The following is a 19606-nucleotide window of genomic DNA, read 5'->3' as shown; positions in this document are numbered from 1 at the left end:
GCCAGGCAGTTCCTAAACGGACTCTGTGAACCACTGTGACTCCTCAAAGAAATTTAAAAAAAATAAAAAAAAAAAAACTATTGAAGACTAATCCCCAAATTCTGCAGATAAGGCTTTTGAGGTAGAGAGTATTTAGATGAATTGACCAAGGTCACAGATTTAATTCAGTGACTGACCCAGGAGTAGAACTTGGGCCATCTGATTCATTGGTTCATCTGTTGTTACCATGCATATCATAGAGATTAATAGTTTTGCAAACTTTTGCTTCCATGAGAGTTTATTTTGGGAATAAAATGAACAAAAATTTAAAGGTACAAACATTTCACTCTCACACTGAAATGAAGAGATATGACCATTTTTAGCCAGAACTTTTTCACATAGTTCAAATATTCGAATTGTGTTCAAAGTAAAGTCTTTCACGCTATTTCTTTTTTTAAAAAGTTTATTTATTTATTTTGACAGAGGGAGAGAGTGTGTGTGGGAGTGGGGGAGGGCAAAGAGAGAGGGAGAGAAAATATACCAACCAGGCTCTATACTCTCAGCATACAGCCCGGCCTCACAAATCCTGATATCATGACCTGAGCTGAAATCAAGAGTCCAAAGCTTAACCAAATAAGCCACCCACGTACCCTCCTTCAAGCTATTTCTAACCACAGAGCTCATGCCTTATTTCACCACTTCCCTCTATGTCATCAGCTCATAGTGAAAATAGCTTAATTTATTCTATGCATTACAAAAATAATATTAAAATGACAGCAACATTATTTTTATTTCAAAGGAATAAAAATGTGTAGTAGATAAATTTCTTTAAGGGGAGGGGGCAAAAGTTCACAAACTCCTATATACAGACTAATATAGGCCCATCCCAAATAAATTTTGCATATGCTTTCTTTTATATTCTCTCATTCTATAATCTTATACCTCTGTCAGAAAGAAATGTCACATTTCTTGAAAAGTTCAGCTAAAGATTCACATCAATCTTGAATTTGCAAACAACTTGTGTAATACTCCTATCCCAAAGCAGATGCTCAATAAATTACTGTAGAAAAAAATTTTAAATGAGTGAAAAAGTAAATGCATACAACATTATACTTTTCTTTATAATAAGACATTTCTTCTTCAAGTCAGCTAAATACTCAACCTGACTTGTGTATGTGGATGAAGCCTACATTCTCTGGATGCATATGAAAGTAATATATTTTTTCACTTCACATATTTATTTATTCATTCTTGGTATATTTACTATGCAAGGCATGAACTAAATGACTCAGATATAATCCTCACCTTCAAGTTCCTTATAATCTAGCTGATAGACGTAAATACTTCAATGGAAAGTGTGACAAGTGTTATTTAAAAAAAAAGCATTGTTACTGTATCACAGAGAATTCTTTGATGAAGAGAAGACAGGATTAGGGAAGGGCTCATGGAGTTTAAGTCATCTGAACTTGGCTTTAAAGAGTAGTCAGAATTGAGTGATAGAGTAAACAGAAGGAAGAGAAAATAACAACCAGGAAGAGTAATGTGATGATAAGCCTGAAGGTAAGAAAACACAGAATATATACAGACTATAGGAGGTTTGTGTTGGATGCAGGGAGTGTGGAAAATAAGCTTAAAAACAGGTTAAAGACATGAAGATATATTCATGCCTAATATATAAAGCAGAAGATAGTTATTGAAGGATTTTAGGCACACATCTTGCCTAACACATCTGCAATTTAAAAATAACAATATATCTAATTTAGATAAGAGGGAGAAAATATAGGAAATAGGATGACTAGTTAGCAGATTATCATAACAAGCCAGCACAGATAGTGAGAAATAAACTTGTGGTTCCTATTAATATGTAAACTTTACATATTGCTGTACTTTACATGTTTTTGTTATTCCACACATAAGATAAAACTGTTAATAGGTGGCATAGATGCCAAAAGTGACACAATTAGAGTCTTTATTTTAGAGCCACACCACACACACATCTTTTCTTTTCACTAATGTAAGTGACTGAGTTCTCTGATGTTTTTCTCTGAGTTGCAACCTCTATACTATCTAATGTATTCAGAGAACACCAATATTGCAGTTTGAATTTAGTGGAAGGAAGAGAAAACCTCTTAATCATCAAACCCTACTATTCTCTCACAAGATCTTACTTTTAAAAGTAGGTTCCATGGAGTGCCTCGGTGGCTCAGTCAGTTTAGTGTCCGACTTTGGCTCAGGTCATGATGTCACAGTTCATGGGTTCAAGCCCCACATCAGGTTCTGTGCTGACAGCTCAGAGCCTGGAGCCTACCTCAGATTCTGTGCCTCCCTCTCCCTTTGACCCTCCCCCGCTCACATTCTGTCTCTATCAAAAATGAATAAACATAAAAAATAAATAAAAGCAAAAGTAGATTCCATGGCTAATATAAAAAAAATACAAGAAACAACAAGTGTTGGCAATGATGTGGAGAAATAGGAACCCTCATGCACTGTTGGTGGGGATGCAAACTGGTGCATCTACTGTAGAAGACAGTATGGAGGTTCCTCAAAAAATTAAATAAAGAACTACTCTATGATCCAGTAAATGCCCTCCTGGGTATTTACCAAAATATATGACTAGTTCAAAGGGATACATGCACCCCTGTTTACTGCAGCATTATTTACAATAGCCAAGATATAGAAGCAACTCAAAAGTTCATCAATAAATAAAGAAGAATGTCGTGTGTGTGTGTGTGTGTGTGTGTGTATTTACACACCCATCCTCCCCCACACACAAATATACAATGGAATATTAATTAGCCATAAAAAGAATGAAATCTTGCCATTTGCAACGACATGGATATATCTAAAGAGCATAGTAGTAAGCGAAATAGGCCAGTCAGAGAAAGACAAATACCATATGATTTCACCCACATATGGAATTTAAGAAAAAAACAAACAAGCAAAGGGGAAGAGAAAAAAACCGACAAACCAAGAAACAGACTCTTAACTACGGAAAACTGATGGTTACAGAGGGAAGGTTGGTGGGAGGATGGGTGAAATAGGTGATGAGGATTAAGAGTGCATGTATTTTGATGAGTGTCAGGTGATACATGGAATTGAAAGAACACTTTATATTGTAATGTAATTTAAGAACTGGGAATGATGTGAGAAAGTTCTAAATTTCTGATGTATCATCCACCAATTGATGTGAACTCATTTCAAATACATAAGTGACTTATACAAATGATATGCTCTATGTAAAAACTGCTCATTAAGAATTTTTTTTAAATGTATAATGAGGCAGCAATTTGTCTTTCACTAAAGTGAAAATTTCCTGTGATTTAATCAAGAATATCTCAGGCAACAATAGGTGTTATAATTTACTGTTACATGCTGGTATCAAACAATGACCTAAAGTATAATAAGCTCCACACATACAACAAAATTCACCTTAAATTTACTCTTATGACTAGATTAGGACATATTTAGAGACCTACTCTTCTCTCCAGCCTCACGTCCCAGGTCATTAGTGCTTGTTTTCAGAGCCCCTGTCACAATGGTCTCTTATTTCCTGAAGCATATGTTCCTCCCCATTTTAGGATGTTCTTACATTCTACTCCCTCTCACTGCGACCCTCTTCCTCCGCTATATTCCTAGATGCCATCTCCTCAGTCTCCAGATTTCCGCTCCCACACCACCCCCACAAGGACACCTCCCCAGGACCAAGTCTAGGCCTAGTACCAAGATTACAGGAGCTCATGACACCTTGTACTTTTCCTTCCTACATTCTGTCCAGTTGTAACCAAGTAATCAATTCTGTAGTGGACTGTTCCAGGAATATAAGAGCATTAGAAAATAAGTTTTTTGATGAATATAAGAACACTGGAATGTAAATTTTGCAAAAGCAGGGAAATGTCTCTATTTTTCACCTAGCCCTTTGTAGGTGAGAAGTATTTGGCCTGTAAAACTCAGTGAATCCTTATTGGATAAATGCATAAAAATATTACTCCAAATTATTAAAAAATAGAGATAATATTTCTTTTCTTTCACATAAATTCCAGTGCCCTTCAAAGTGATGAGCTCAATTAGGCTTTTTCTAGTTGTCCCACTGACTATAACTGAGAAATAATTTCCCTTAAAATTGCTTTAATTAATTGATATTTAATGTAGTACTATAAAAAGTAGCACTAATTTCCAATCCTCAATCATGAAGTTGTAAAATATTGATGGCTAGAAGCACAGCAGAATCTCAACCATATATTAGATGACATATATTAGATGACATTTAAAAGTCAACATTTTTGAAAGGATTTATTTTGTATTACTATAGTTCTGCTTTTTGTGCATTTGGGGGGGAACACAAAAAATGTGAATAATTGAAAAGTGATCCAGAGACATTGTAAAGGGTACAGATTTAATGTGAATGTTCCCCATGGTACATGAAACTACAGAGTTTGTGTGTACAAAGGATTCTCACAACATTTTTCAGAGTAAACACAATGGATTTTAGTTATGCTTATGTTTCACTTTGCCAATAAAACTGTATTTATATGCAGAAGAATGAACAGTTAGATTCTTAAAGTTTGAAAAAAAATTATATCAAGAGACCTATAAGGTACTGGCCAAATTTATTATTATGCTTAATCCTCACTTCCACCCACCTAGGTACTCTTCTTTATACTCCTCTCTGTACTATATGAATAACAGAATTAGGAAGTTAAGTAACCACCAAGTGGAAAAAAGATACTAATGTTATTAGCTTGTCATTGTTTAAGGTAAGAAACGCATTGTTTATGACTTGTCTAAAGGCACTCAAGTTTCATTAATACTACGGGAGCAAACAGCATGCAATGTGTTATCAATCATATTTCTCAAAAAAAAAGTCACACCATTTATATATAGTTTTGTAGCACTGTGATATAGTGCTATTTTTCTTAAACACTAGGAGGTATCTCTGAGAAATCTAATTATGTTTTGGCTGTGGCCAAAGTGTGCATCCTGTGGTTTAGTGAATATATATTGCAATTATATTCAGTTCATGAAGCAAGAAAACAGTCACTAGTCTTGATTTTTGTAAGAGTAGTAAAATTTAGCTTCCCAAAGTTATGGATTATTAAAAAATGATCCAATACACAGATAGCTTGAATATTTTCTACTTGTAAAAGAAGACAAACATTTGAGAAGAAAATTAAAAGATATACTGTAGGATTTCCTTTCTGGATGCTAAAAATCATTCACCAAGACTAGGTAACAGTCTCTAACATTGCACCCAAAGAGCAAGTTACTTGTGTCTTTATATCTTCTGGTATAGGAGATAATAATACATGGATATGTTAATATATAAGTGAAAAAAATAAAATATCCTAAAAATAGATTATCCTAATAATGTGATATCTATGATGGTAACTAAAAATGAAGATATTTTAAAATATTCATTAATAATTCATTTGGAGGAAGTAAATATTTTTAATATTTATATATACGTATGTATGTATGTATGTATGTATGTATATTGTGGTGTGCATGAAAGTGCATCTCTCAAATATCCTGCTGTGGGGACTATAATGGACTAAAACACAGCCCTAGCTTCTGTGTTTTAGAATCCACCACTGCATGTTTTTTGAGGCCATGGTACCCATGGATTATTCTCAGCAAATGACTGAGCAGGGCAGGATTACTAAGGCAGGCCCCTTCCCTATAGAGCCAGGACTCTTCTGTCAGGCAATTTTGGTACAAGGACTCCCCATTCGTCTCCCTAAATTTTCTATGAAATCTGTTGTATCTGAGATCCGAGATTCTGACAATCCAACCCTTCTTCTATTTCTCTTCTCCCTTCCCTTATTTCTGCCCAGGGAGCAGACTTGCATCAGTGTCTGGGATTCTCCCTGCCTTCTCTAGACTCTTCCCTTCCTTTCTTCATGGACATTTCCCTAATACATCTCTGCATAACTAATTCTGAAACAGCATTTGCTTTTCAGAGGACAAGATCTAAGCATATATGCATACAAATATTCACATATACCTCATATTCATAAGTGGATAAATAGGTATGTGTATGTGTATATACATATATGGATATGTATGTGTGTATACATATGCAATTACAAGAATGAGTAGGGGATAAGTGACAAAATACAATAGGAATAAGAACTTCCATATATATGTTTTTCTCACACATTCTGGTTATGTGTATTATTCTCATTTTTATGCTTAAAATCACACAGAACACTTCATTAAAGCTTGGATTAACAATATGTAGATTACCAAAATGTAAATTTGTTAATGAAAGCATAATAGCAAGGCAATGTTTATACTAGTAATAGAATTTTCAGATGTGCCATAAAGGACAATTATGTGGCATAAGCATAATTATTTCTATTAAAACTTTCACTTCTAGAGTTTGGTAGCCAAGGATATAAAAATAGTCTTCTACTATTATAAATTCCATGCAAGAAGATTATACCTGTCTTTGTACTGCTGTGACCTTAAGGTCTATAACAGTTAAGAATGAATAATGAAATGAGTGACGAATGAACGAATGAATGAATACAGAGAAATTCAATCATGACTAGCAGAAGCCTCACATCTACAAAACAACATGTGTTTTCAACTGAGAAAGAAGAATATGAGGTAGCCTATTCCTGGCTTTGCCTCAGTCTTCATCTCTACTTATAATAAAGTGCAAATACCTCCAACTCATCTTATGGATCCTCCAAAGCCTAATTTCCTAGGTTCACTTTAAAATAAATACTTAGGCTATTCTTACAATTGGACCAGATAGGATTATTCTGCGAATATACTCTTCTATACCTTAGTTTCCATGAATTAACGCTGTCTTTTCTCAGCCTAGGATATTCCAAATTCGCATTAAGAGTCATCATTTGAGCCTGAGATCAAAGTCAAACTCCTGTATGAAGTATTCATCCACATATTTACTGAAATGGGCTTTCTTTCTTTATAACATACACAGTATTTGCCTCACTTTTAATATATATTTATCAAACTCTTTATTTTAACGTAACTTATTATTTCTACCCTAGGTACATCCATTAAAAAATTAGGAAATTACTGCACCTTACTGCAACTCTATTGAAAGTGTGTGTCTACACATTGTAAATGATTTATATACTCTAAAAAGCTGTAAATGCCTGGTGGCCAAATCATTAATCTCACTCAGTTTAATCTTTCAAAATATTGGCCTGAGCTTTTCCCTGTCTTCAAACCTTTAGATCAATCCCTCCTAAATCCAGAGTGAATCCAGGCAAATTTTGATAGTATAAAAAATATAACTAATACTTAAAAACACCTGATTTCATGATGTACCCAGAATCCATCAGTGTGACCCAAATACTTATTGTCTCATTCCCTAAGGGTACTATAATCTGGACGATTATCTCTTCTTCCACTGTCAGCTCCAAAGTGAGGTCTCTCTACCCAGTTCAAGTGCATCTCTCTGTCTCATAAGGCAGGACTTTTAACTTCAGAATGCCCTGACCTGGCAATTCTGTTATCTGGCAATCACAAAATTACATATTTAGATACTGAAATTATCCTTTTTAGAAATTTCTTTATATACGAACTGAACACAAACAAATCAGATACCTCATTTGAATGGTCACACTACTTAAATTTTCACACAAATAATTACATTTTCTCACTTTCAATTTCCTAGAACTATTTTTCACACAAAAAAACAGGACTGACAGATCAAAATAAAGAAAAATATTTATAGGAGATTCTTCAGAAAAGTACAATTAAGACAATATTAAAAAGTAATGATACTGGGACGCCTGGGTTACGCATCAGATTTTGGCACCGGTCATGATCTCGTGATTCATGAGTTCAAGTCCCGCATGGGGCTCTATGCTGACAGCTCAGAGCCTGGAGCCTACTTCACATGCTGTGTTTCCTTCTCTCTCTGCCCCTCCCCTGCTCACGCACTCTCTCTCAAAAATAAACATTTTAAAAAGTAAATCAAAATTTGAAGAAGTAATGATACTATCTAGAACAGAAAAATCAAGTAAGCAGAAAGGGTTTCATTGAGCTAAATCTCTGCCATCAAAGCCGACCTGAGAGTAACCACAGTTCAAAACAAAACACAAAACTGAGGCTGAAAAGATAGAGAATGCAGTACAACCAAAGAACAGAACACAACTCAATGAGCACTGAAAATCAATGAAGTAAAACTGGTCTGTCCCTGAAAAGGGATGAGGTGAAAATGGACCATTTTTGCCTTCATTGATTTTCACTGTTCATGGAGTTGTTGTCCTCTGTTCTTTTGAGGTCGAGGTCATTTTCTTTCTTATTTCTTATTTCCTTTTCAACTCCTAAGCAAGCCTTTTGGCAGTTCTACAGGTATTATGAGGACATGCTTAACGACTTCTGACATTCTATTGCAAGAAATCCATCCATTTATTCCACAATTATAGATTCTGCACCTATTACATATGAGGCACCAAGACAGGCACCATAGAAGATCAAAGGATGAGACATTATTTGAATATGACATTATCACTGATGAAGTGTGTGGTGTGTGTGTGTGTGTGTGTGTGTGTGTGTTTAGACTCTAAAACTACTTTATCTTCCAATATGAAAGGAACTTAACTTTTGCTGCTAAGGAACAGTGACCAAACTTAGTAAAGTTGAAAACAAAGCTGAAATTATTTTTCATATGTGACATATTTGATACCCAATGATGGAAGATTAAAAACTCTCAATCAAGATGAATTATGTTTTACATGCTCTTAGTGTGAGCCAAGATCCTAATTTTCTTTTAATCTAATTGCTTTCTCTGAGACTCAAAGCCAGCTTTGATCCAAGTGCTTTGATAAAGATACTTTCCCACAAAGAAGCAGCTTTTCTCACTGACTAAATTATTCCCACTAACCTTTGATACTCTGAAACTGTGACTTATAAAATTAAATGTAGTGGTAGGAAGGAGTTAATGAAATATCTATGGATTTCTGACTGCTCTGAGATATAAACAAATTTGGATTAAATTATATATACCAGCAAAAGTATTAGATTAGATCACATTTCAAGTAAATCTTAAATATAATAAATCAGCAAAAACAAAAATAACTAGAAGCAGTATTTTTGCAGTTATGCCAGATAAAAGTTGATTATTTTATAAAGAGCCTATACACTGCTCAGAAAAATACTAAATTTCATAACATAAAAAAGGAAAAATTTATTTTTTGCATTGAAAGAAATTTTGTGCAAGAGAAATACAAATGGATTTTCTACATATGGAAAAATTTTTAAACTCCACTAATCTCCACTAACCCAATAATTTGTATTTTATACAAATCTAAGACACAATGAAACATAATTTTTTTACAACATTATAAAAAATGAGCATCAAATACTAGTAAGTTTGTGAATCAGGTATTTTCCTATCTTTCTGGTAGCACGGTGAGTTATGTAAAGCAATTTTGCATTATGAACAAAAAACTTAAAATTAGCTAGCCTCTACAATCTAATCATCCCACTTCTGGTTGTCTATTTTAAGGAAGTAGTCCAAAATACAAGAATACCCTGGGATACAGGTCTCTAAAACAGTTCTATATATAATATTAAAATCTGTGAGCAAGCCATATATAATATATAGTTGTGGGAAAAATAGCTAAATCATGTTTTCTAATAAAATACTATATAAAAATTATAATTATGTTTGTGAGTAATAGGTAATATTATGGAAAATGTTTATAATAAAATGTAAATTGATGCAGAGGGACTGCACATTCCATGTCCAGTATGACTGAAATAATCTTTAAAAATAAATATCACAGAATGAAGAAATGGAAGCTGAGGTCCCAGAATGTTTGCAGTGGCTGAGGTTGAGTAATGAAATTGAAAGTTATATATTATTTTAATTTTGAAAATTTTCTTGGTATTAGGTATTTTAATAGAATATTTAAATGTTTTTATACTGGCTTTCATTCAAATATATTTCACAGAACTTTAACTTTTATTTTATTTAAATAATTATATTTATTTTAGGAATTTCTCATTTTTAATTTCTCCTCCATTCACTTAAAAAATGTTTTAGATGCTAGTCTGCACACTGGATTAATTACTAATGTATCATTTCTCTAACTAGTCTGTGTATAATTTGATAGGGATATATAGCAAAGCAAACCTCACTTAAAACGAATTATTTTACTAAAAATTAAAATCACTATTGCTGTTCCTCAGAGAAGCCTTATCCAAACACATCTGTAAACTGGTCATTCCATGTAAGTTTCCTTGGCCATGAGGTCCCAAATGTGAGAAACGCATTATTATTTGATTACTTCCCAACAAAAAATTAAGCGCTGTGAGAGTCAGCTATTTATAAAGCAAAGATGGGAAAATAATAGGACTGTGTGGGTTGGTAGAAATGGCAACTACTACTTGGTTTGGAAAATAAATATAAAGGGACTCTAGTGTGACTCAAAAGAGCACTTGACACCCTTGAGCTGATTTTCACTCACACAGATGTACACAATCTGCCATTAGCTAGTGTGCCAACAGTTTGCCTTGGGAGGTATTTTCATAGACATTTCTAAAGATGGTAGTATTTTCTTCTTTCCTCTAAGGAGTCTTAACCCTTTACGTTATTGGACTAGTTTCCTTCACTAGTAGAAGGAAACCACATCAACAAAGCAAATCTATTTTTGAGGTTTTGAGGTAACACATTATCACATAAATATGAACTGGAATATATTTTCTGTAAAGTTGTATCTTGCAAATTCAATGCACTACTGTCAAAACTTTTTATATATGGTTGCTTTTAAGTATTAAACTATCACAGTTCTTAAAGGGTTTGATTTAAAGAAAGTAACTAGTATATGTAATTTTAGGATGGTAAGTATGGTAATCTTATTTAGTGGTTCCCAACACTACTGGCAACTGGAACTGTTTTAAAAAATAAACAAATGATAAAGTATTTGCAGGCTTTATACCAGATCTGCTGAAGAGAATCCCCAAAGGGACAGTACAAGAGCAAATCTATGAATCTGCATTAACTTAAAGTTTACAGGCAAAACTTAAAAACATCTGTTCTAATCATTCATGCAGAGATTTCTATTCTCTGCATTTTATGCAAGTAGTCCACCACCCTAGGCAAGGTGTTGAACTGGAGCAGCCTAAAGACTTAACAGTTATTATAAATAAGTTTCCCTTGAGTCAGGTGAATATATGAAATGTAGCTAGGCTACAGGCACTAATACTAAGTGAAGAGATTCCCCAAACAAGGGGCAATTGAGTGTACAGCTAAGAATTTGCTCCAAATAGGCCAGCTTGTATTCAGATTGGATCTCCCATATCAGAGCGGTTTTCCAAATATTTCACATATGAGGTCCACGATAGCGCCACATCAAAGTTAGCCAAGCAAAGACAGAAAAGCAGCAACTGTTAAGTAAACATACCATTAGCACTTTTTGCCCTCTCTTCTCGGACCTAACATATTGAAGCAGTTATACCTTTAAAAAAAATGTTTATTTATTTTGAGAGAGAGAGAGAAGGAGGAGCAGAGAGAGACACAGAGAGAGAATCCCAAGCTCTGCACTGTAAGTGTGGAGACCGACCTGGGGCTTGATCCCATGAACTGAATCACAAGACCACGACCTGAGCCAAAAGCAAGAGTCCGACACTCAACAGACTGAGCCATGCACGCTGCCCAAAGCAGTTTTACCTTAAAAAGAAAGAAGGGGACATTTATCTCAGAGTCGGCCCATGATCCACTTCATCTTCGCTTCCAGCAATCACTGCCTCAGTTTAAGGCCACCAGGGGAGAAGTGAGAACATTCAAGTTAGGTCAAATTTGAGATAGAATTTTAGCTGAATTTTAAAACCATAATGGATTAGAGAAGATTAAAAATTTATGCCTATAGCATTGTAGCATGGGAAATGATTATCAGAGCTGAAAATACTAACTGGGAAAAGAATTCAGAATTATGCCCTAACCAAGATGAGATTATTATTATACTAAATTAAGTACAACATATTAATGCAGCCAATGTAAAACTGAGTTTACTTTTATGGGATCCACACCACAGTGGAGCTGGGCTCTCCAAAAATCACTAAGAATTGTTCACCCAACTTTTTCCTCAGACAGTTCTTCCTTATGCTGTCCTTGTCTCATGGTTTACTGGATTCAAGCATAGCAGCTTGTATTTACTCCTGCTGTATTTATTATAGGATCTATTCCATTGCTCCTTTTGCATCCCAAATCTGTCACTTAGCATATCACTTTTTTGTCTGTGTCAGTTTTAACTTGCAAGTTTGATACAACCTGCCTCAGAACCTTCACAACTGATGAAAATTTCAAACACAGAAGACAAGATTCAGGCAAGAGCCCTGAAACTTCTAACAGAAGGAGTCCTCCTTCCCTTTTCCAGGCATGCCTCCTTTATTGTACCTTGCCTTTTTTTTTTCTTTTATTTTTACAAACTGATAGTCTGTGGTAACCCTGTGTGGAGTTAGTCTATCAGTGCCAGTTTTCCAACCAAATTTACCCACTCCATGTCTGTCACAATTCAGGAATTCTCACAATATTTGAAACTTTTCCATTATTGTCATATTTGTAATGGTAATTTGTAATCAGTGATCTTTGATGTTACTACTATTATAATTGTTTTGATGTGTCACCAATAGCACCCTAAAAGACGGTGAACGTAAGTGATAAATGTGTGTGTTCTGACTACTCTACCATTCAGCTGTTCCCCCACCTCTCTCCTCAGGCCTCCCTATTTTCTGAGACACACCAATGTTGAAATTAGGACAATTAATGACCCTACAATGGCCTCTATGTGTTCAAATGAAAGGAAGAGTTGCAATATCTATCACTTTAAATCAAAACCTAGAAATGATTGAGCTTAGTGAGGTAGGCAGATTGAAAGCCTTTTGCATAGAACAGTCAAGATATGAAAGCAAAGGAAAAGCTCCTGAAGGAAGTTAGAAGTGCTACTCCAGTGAACACATGACAGATAAGAAAGCAAAGCAGTCTTATTGTTGATATGAAGAAAGTTTGAGTGGTTTGGATAGAAGATCAAACCGGCCACAAGAGTCTCTTAAACCAAAGTCTAATCCAGAGCAAGGCCCTAATTCTCTTGAGTTCTACAAAGGCTGAGAGACATGAGGAAGTTGCAAAAGTTTGAAGCTAGCAGAGGTTGGTTCATGAGACTTACAGAAAAAAGCCATCTCCCTAACATAAAAGTCCAAGGCAAAGCAACAGTACTGATGTGGAAGCTTCACCAAGTTATCCAGTAGATCTAGCTAAGATAACCAATGAAAATGGCAAAAAGATTTTCAATGAAGATGAAAAACCCACCTACTGAAAGATGAAAAAGAAGATGCCATCTAGGACTTCAATAGCTAGAGAGAAGTCAATGCCTTGCTTTAAAAATTCATTTACCATTTACCGTTGCCATTATTCATTTTCCGTTCCAAAAGTCCTAGGATCCTCAAGAACTATGCTAAGCCTACTCTGAGACTGTAGTGTATATATGAAACAACAAGGCCTGGATGACAGCACATCTGTTTACAACATGATCTACTGAATATTTTAAGTCCACGTTGAAACCTATTGCTCAGAGAAAAGGTTCTTTTCAAAATATGACTATTGACAATTCACCTGGTCACCCAAGAGCTCTAATGGAGATATACAATAAGATTCAATTTTGAAAGAAGTTCTACTGTGGGTAAAATGATTTCAAACAGCATCACATGCTACAGAGAAACCATTCATGAAAATAAGAGTCAATATATGTAAGGAAAACTTTATTGTTGTCTTATTTTAAGAAACTGCCACTGCCACTCCAGCCTTCAGCAACCACCCCCTTAATCAGTAAGCATCCATCAACAACAAGACCCTCTGCCAGCAAAAAGATTACAACTCACTGAAAGCTCAGATGATGGTTAGCATTTTTTTCAATAAACTGTTTTTTAATTAAGGTATGTACACATTTTTAGACATAATACTACCACACACTTACTAGACAGGAGTATAGGGGCCCCAGGGTGGCTCGGTCAGTTAAGCATCTGACTTGATTTCGGCTCAGATCATGATCTCATGGTCTGTGAAATTGAGCCCCGCATTGGGCTCTGCACTGACAGCACAAGCCTGCTTGTGATTCTTTCTCTCCCTCTCTCTCTCTCTGCCCAACCCCCCTCAAAATAAGTAAGTAAACATTTTTTTAAAAAAAAAGACTATAGTATAATATAAACATAATATTTACATTCACTGGGAAACCAAAAAATTTACCTCACTTACTTTATTCTGGTAGTCTGGAACCAAATCCGTAATATCCTTGAGTTATGCCTCTATATGTTGATATGGTACTTGAAGGGTAAAAGCAAAGATTTCTATGATATTCCATCTCTCAAATAACTGGAATATAACACTTCAAGTAAAAACCTGGATTCTAGAACCAGACAGCTTGGGATTCAAATTACCCAAATTAATCATACTAGCCTGAGTTTATACAATGAAACAAATAGTATCACCTACTTCACAGAACTATTGATAAGATCAAATAAGTTAATAAATATGAAATACTTAGAAGAGTATCAGGTACATAATAAGCCTTACATAAGTATTAAATATTTTTACTAGATGATCAGCCATTATATTCTTGGTGAAGTCCAGAAACACTATGTTGGCTACAGTTTATATAACCTATCATAAGCAAACAAATAAATAAGGCATATATGATATCACTTACATTTTGTGAAGCCAAGCCATATTCTGATTATTTTTCTAATAATTTCTTATAGAGTTGACTGAAAACTTAGTCACTTTCACTTTTTATGAGAAATATTTACTTCATATGTTTAAATAGCAGAAGTGATATCAAATATGCATCAGTCATGTAAATGAATCAACTATCCATCAGTGCTAAATTTTTAGGATCTATTCTTGCATTCTGCAATTATTATATTGTAGTAGAGACTTTTATAGAGATGTTTATAAAGAAAATCAAGGGGCATCTGGGTGATTCAGTTGATTAGGCATCAAACTCTTGCTTGATCTCAGATCGGATCGTGATCTCACAGTTCATGGGTTTGGGCCCCATGTAGGGGTCCATGCTGGTAGAGTAGAGCCTGCCTGTGATTCTGTCTTTCCCTCTCTCTGCCCCTCTCCTGCTTACACACTAGGTAAACACGCTTTAAAAGTAAAGAAAGAAAAAGAAGAAGACAATCAAAGGGAATGTCTCTTTTTTTCACTAATTTTCATAGTATACATAGCATCTGAACTTGAGAGGAGACAGAATGTGCCAACAGGCTCTCACAAAGTACTGGCAGTAAGACAGAAAATTATATTACATATCAGTATAATTTTATGAGATACTTCACGAATAACTACACAGGAGACATTGTTAGAAGATCAGCTTTGTGTATATAAGGATCTTCTTCTTGAAGGTTATATCAGAGTAAAGAAGAAAATTCAAAACTATGTAAGCATTAAAGAGAAGAACTGGGAATTTTCAATGAACAGAAGACACCGATTAAAAAGGTGGCATGTTATTCAATGAAGAGCTGGGATAATCAGCATGAACATGTGCTGCAGCTAAAATTTAAACAAAGGAAAAATAAAAACAAAGAGAATGTAAACTGCCATACAATACATTATTTTATTTTCAAAATTATGTAACACTTGAACCCTACCAGTACAAGGCAAAACTGATTTTTCATGGCTTATCAAATACATACTATGAAATGAAAACAAACCAAATGCCAATAAAATGAGTGACAGATACTAAGATAAAGGTCAGGGAGTATGGGAAGCACAAAAATGCAAGCAATAAGGTGATGATCAACCCCTGCATTTGGATTTAGGCTCCAAGCTTCCTGGCAGCCTGATTATTTTCATTATCAATATATCACACCATTCTCTCAGCCCCTCTTCGTTTTTTCTAACTAAGATACAGTCACAAGTGGGTAAAATAGTTGGCCTAAGTTTTAGAGTATAGACACACACAAGCCTACCAGTTGATGTGGTTTGGCAATTTTCACATGTTACATCCTAATTTAAAAAAAAAAAAAAAAAACAGTGACATCATCATGAAATTTATCAGCATGAACTTTTGTGTTATTTCTGACATATATACATATAAAATAAATACAAAACCAAATATGGGAACTTACAACTGGGCTATAATAACTCAGGCAATTATTAAATATTGTTATACAAACGCAAGTTAGAAAATGAATATCAAAAAAAGCATGTTAACTTGGCTCAAGAGAAACTGATACTAGTAAGGAGAGTTCAAAGAAAGGCTCCAAGACACTGAAGTTAATACTGAGGCATAAGACATTTTAAAAAGCAACAAAACATCTAAGCAATTTTGTTTTCTTTATGTATATTTCTAAAGGGGGTAGTTTGTCTTGAGCCCAAGCAATTCAATTTAATGGAGCCTCAATTTCCACAGGTTGACATATAGATGCAACATGCAGAAAGGAAGAAAAGCTATTAAGTTTGTTTTGATGTCTGATTAACATATTTTTCATATTGATTTTATTAGTGAAATACTTAGGGTTAAGCAGAAAAAGAAATATGAATAATCAAATATCAGAAATATAGAGAGATTTCCTTTCGAGACCATTCAAACATTTAACAATATTTTAAGTATTCCTGGAATGATACTATTCCATCATATTTTCAAATCACTCAGCAATGAAACGTTAGCAACTTGTCATGTTGTAAAATATTACTGAACCAATATTTTTAAACATTTTGAATTTAAAGCCTCTTCTTAATGTAAAATTCATTTTTAAAAGCATAAGGTCCACTTTTAATACAAACATTTCTGTCAATTATAGACAAGTACATGAATCAAACTAGAATACTTCTTTAGATATTTAATCATTCTGCAAAAATTCATACATTTAGTGATGCATTGAATAAAAATTACTACAGGGTCCCCTAGGTGCTCAGTCGATTAAGCATCCAACTCTTGATTTGGGCTCAGGTTATAAACTCCCTGTTGGTAGCTTCTAGCCCTGAGGTGGGCTCTACGCTGACAGCATGGAGCATGCTTGAGATTCTCTCTCTCTTTCCCCCTCCCCAGCTCACATGCTCTCTCTCCCTCTCTCTCTAAATAAATAGGCAAACTTAAAAAAATGCTACAGCCAAAGTTATAGCTAAATAAAACTGGTTAATGTATTTCATCCTATTATATTTAGTAAATAAAAATGTTACTCCCTGTTATATCATGTAAACATTAAATGCATTGGTTTTAAATAAATATTCTATTTTGGGACCAATATATACTATTTTTATATAATCGATAAATTGTTCCTTAAGTAATTATCAAAAATATCAGGCCTTTAGGAGGCTGCTTTCCTTTGGTCTTGAATAAGAAATCTATGTAGATATATATGTATGCCAATTTTATATATATATATATATATATACACACACACACATAAGTATACACACATAAGTATACGCACACACATATATACACACACACAATTTTATATATATATATATATATACACACACACACACACACATAAGTACATGTTTCTATACACACAGTTATGATGCAGGATGCTATTCTTATGAATCTTATATTGGATTGTAATTGTCCAAGATTATCTGTACATTTCACAGATAGAAATAGTAAATAGTATTAATTTCAGTTAAATAAATGTAAAAACAAAAACAAAAATAAACACCAAAAAAGAAAAAAAACTCAGGAAAGGTTGAATGGCTATGGTGTTTCATAAATGAAATAAAATTAGATACCCAGAATGTTTGCACTGAATTCTATAGCCCTGTAATATCAGTATGTTAGAAGTTCATCTTGGAAGAGAGAATGTTTCAAGAGGTAATTGTTTATTGCCACATTTTCAGTATGCTGAGAAAATTTTGAGAAATTTATACTGCTTCCCTGAATTTTAAGTCAGCTCACTTCGAATTTTCATACTTAACTGATTTCAAAGTTTGTTACCCACCCACGAAAGAAAAACATTTTTATATACTGATAGTTACTTATAAACATTGTCATTATTTGTCTGCCAACAATCATTCATTTAAAGGCAATTGTGACTTTAATGCAATGCCAGCAACTTTCTGGTATGCTTTCACAGCAAGTAGGATTCACTATAATATTAATGTTCCTTTCCATATGAAACATGGAAGACAAACCCAAATCCTCATGACTCAGAAAAGCCTTTCTGTGAAGTTCCCTATAAATTTTAATATCTTTGCACATGGTACAGTGATTCCTAGTGTCCAAAACTGTACCAAAGAGCATCAGGACAACAAAATTTCTATCACAAGGTCTAAAGGAAACTGAGGAATGAAAACACCCAGTCTACTAAGCTGTTATGATACCCTCTCTATGAAGTAGAGAAAAGCATCCAGTATTCTAAGCTGTATACTACCCTCTCTATGAAAATATCCTGGACAAATAAATACTGGAATATATTCTCTAGTGATGGAGAACTCACTTCTTCTGGAGGCAGCCCTTCCCAGAACCAACCATACAGTTATTTCTCACAATGAGTTTATGTCTCCCACAATACAACGTCACCCATGAATTCTAGTTCTCATCTCTGCAATAGCATAGAAAATATAGCATCATTTACATGAGAGCTCTGCCAGTATTTACAGACAACAGTCAAAAACTTTTCCTCTCTAGTCCAAGCATCCTACACCTTCTGCAAGTCTTCATACCCTGTGATTTACATAGACTCACTCTCTGGTTTCTTCTGCTCCATACGGGGTCCAGTTTATCAAATAGTGTATGGTCTGACACAAAGAAGTAGAAGGGAACTAATAACCTGCTCTGTTTTAGACACACAAGCTCTCATGAAAATCACAGCACATGGGGCGCCTGGGTGGCGCAGTCGGTTAAGCGTCCGACTTCAGCCAGGTCACAATCTCGCGGTCCGGGAGTTCGAGCCCCGCGTCGGGCTCTGGGCTGATGGCTCAGAGCCTGGAGCCTGTTTCCGATTCTGTGTCTCCCTCTCTCTCTGCCCCTCCCCCGTTCATGCTCTGTCTCTCTCTGTCCCCAAAATAAATAAACGTTGAAAAAAATTAAAAAAAAAAAACACAGCACAATTTCGTTATGCACAAAATACATGTATCCTCTTTACATCTTCTGCATCAACTTCATGTACACTGTTTTCAGCTAGGTTTGGTCCTCGTTTCCTTTTGGATAGTTAGGGCTTATTCTCTTCTGTCAAAAATTCTTTGACCACAAAGCTATAGTCAGGATGAAAAAATTTATACAGTTCCTATGAAAATTTGTAGAGGGTCTCACTGGTCTCCTCAACCCTGTCATAAATGAAAATACGAAGGTGACCTGGTAGCCCAAGAACAAGAACAACCTTGCAGGAAAGTGCAGGGAGGTGTCAACTTGCATAGGGATCAGTGAATTGAAAAAAATGGAGAGGTACTAGATCATTTGATACAAAACACAGAAGGTATACCTCTGATCTTGGATATGAGCAGCTCCTTTCATATTTAAGTCAGTCACTACAGAATTAAAGAATGCTAATATTGAGTTGGTAGATTTCATTTCCATGTGATCAACAACAGCAAGTACTTTTCTACTTCTAAACATTTGAGCTTTTTGCAGACTACCTGGATTTAAGGGTGCTACACTTTCATACTAGAAGTTTCTAAAATATTCAGTTGACTTTCAAAGAA

General features: G+C 34.7%; 1 protein-coding gene across 2 annotated transcripts in view; it reads right to left on the bottom strand.

Annotated features, from left to right (window-relative positions):
* The window catches only part of GRID2 (glutamate ionotropic receptor delta type subunit 2), a 1453175-nt gene that overhangs the window by 1301694 nt on the left and 131875 nt on the right, over positions 1-19606 (bottom strand). The gene's annotated exons all lie outside the window — the stretch shown is intronic.

Source organism: Lynx rufus, unplaced genomic scaffold (assembly GCF_022079265.1).
Source record: "Lynx rufus isolate CCGP_SWC_20201006 ecotype Redwood Valley unplaced genomic scaffold, mLynRuf1.p SCAF_3, whole genome shotgun sequence".
Classification (NCBI taxonomy): Eukaryota; Metazoa; Chordata; class Mammalia; order Carnivora; family Felidae; genus Lynx; species Lynx rufus.
Note: the sequence above shows the minus strand (reverse complement) of the source record. Positions and strands in the feature narration are given on the sequence as shown.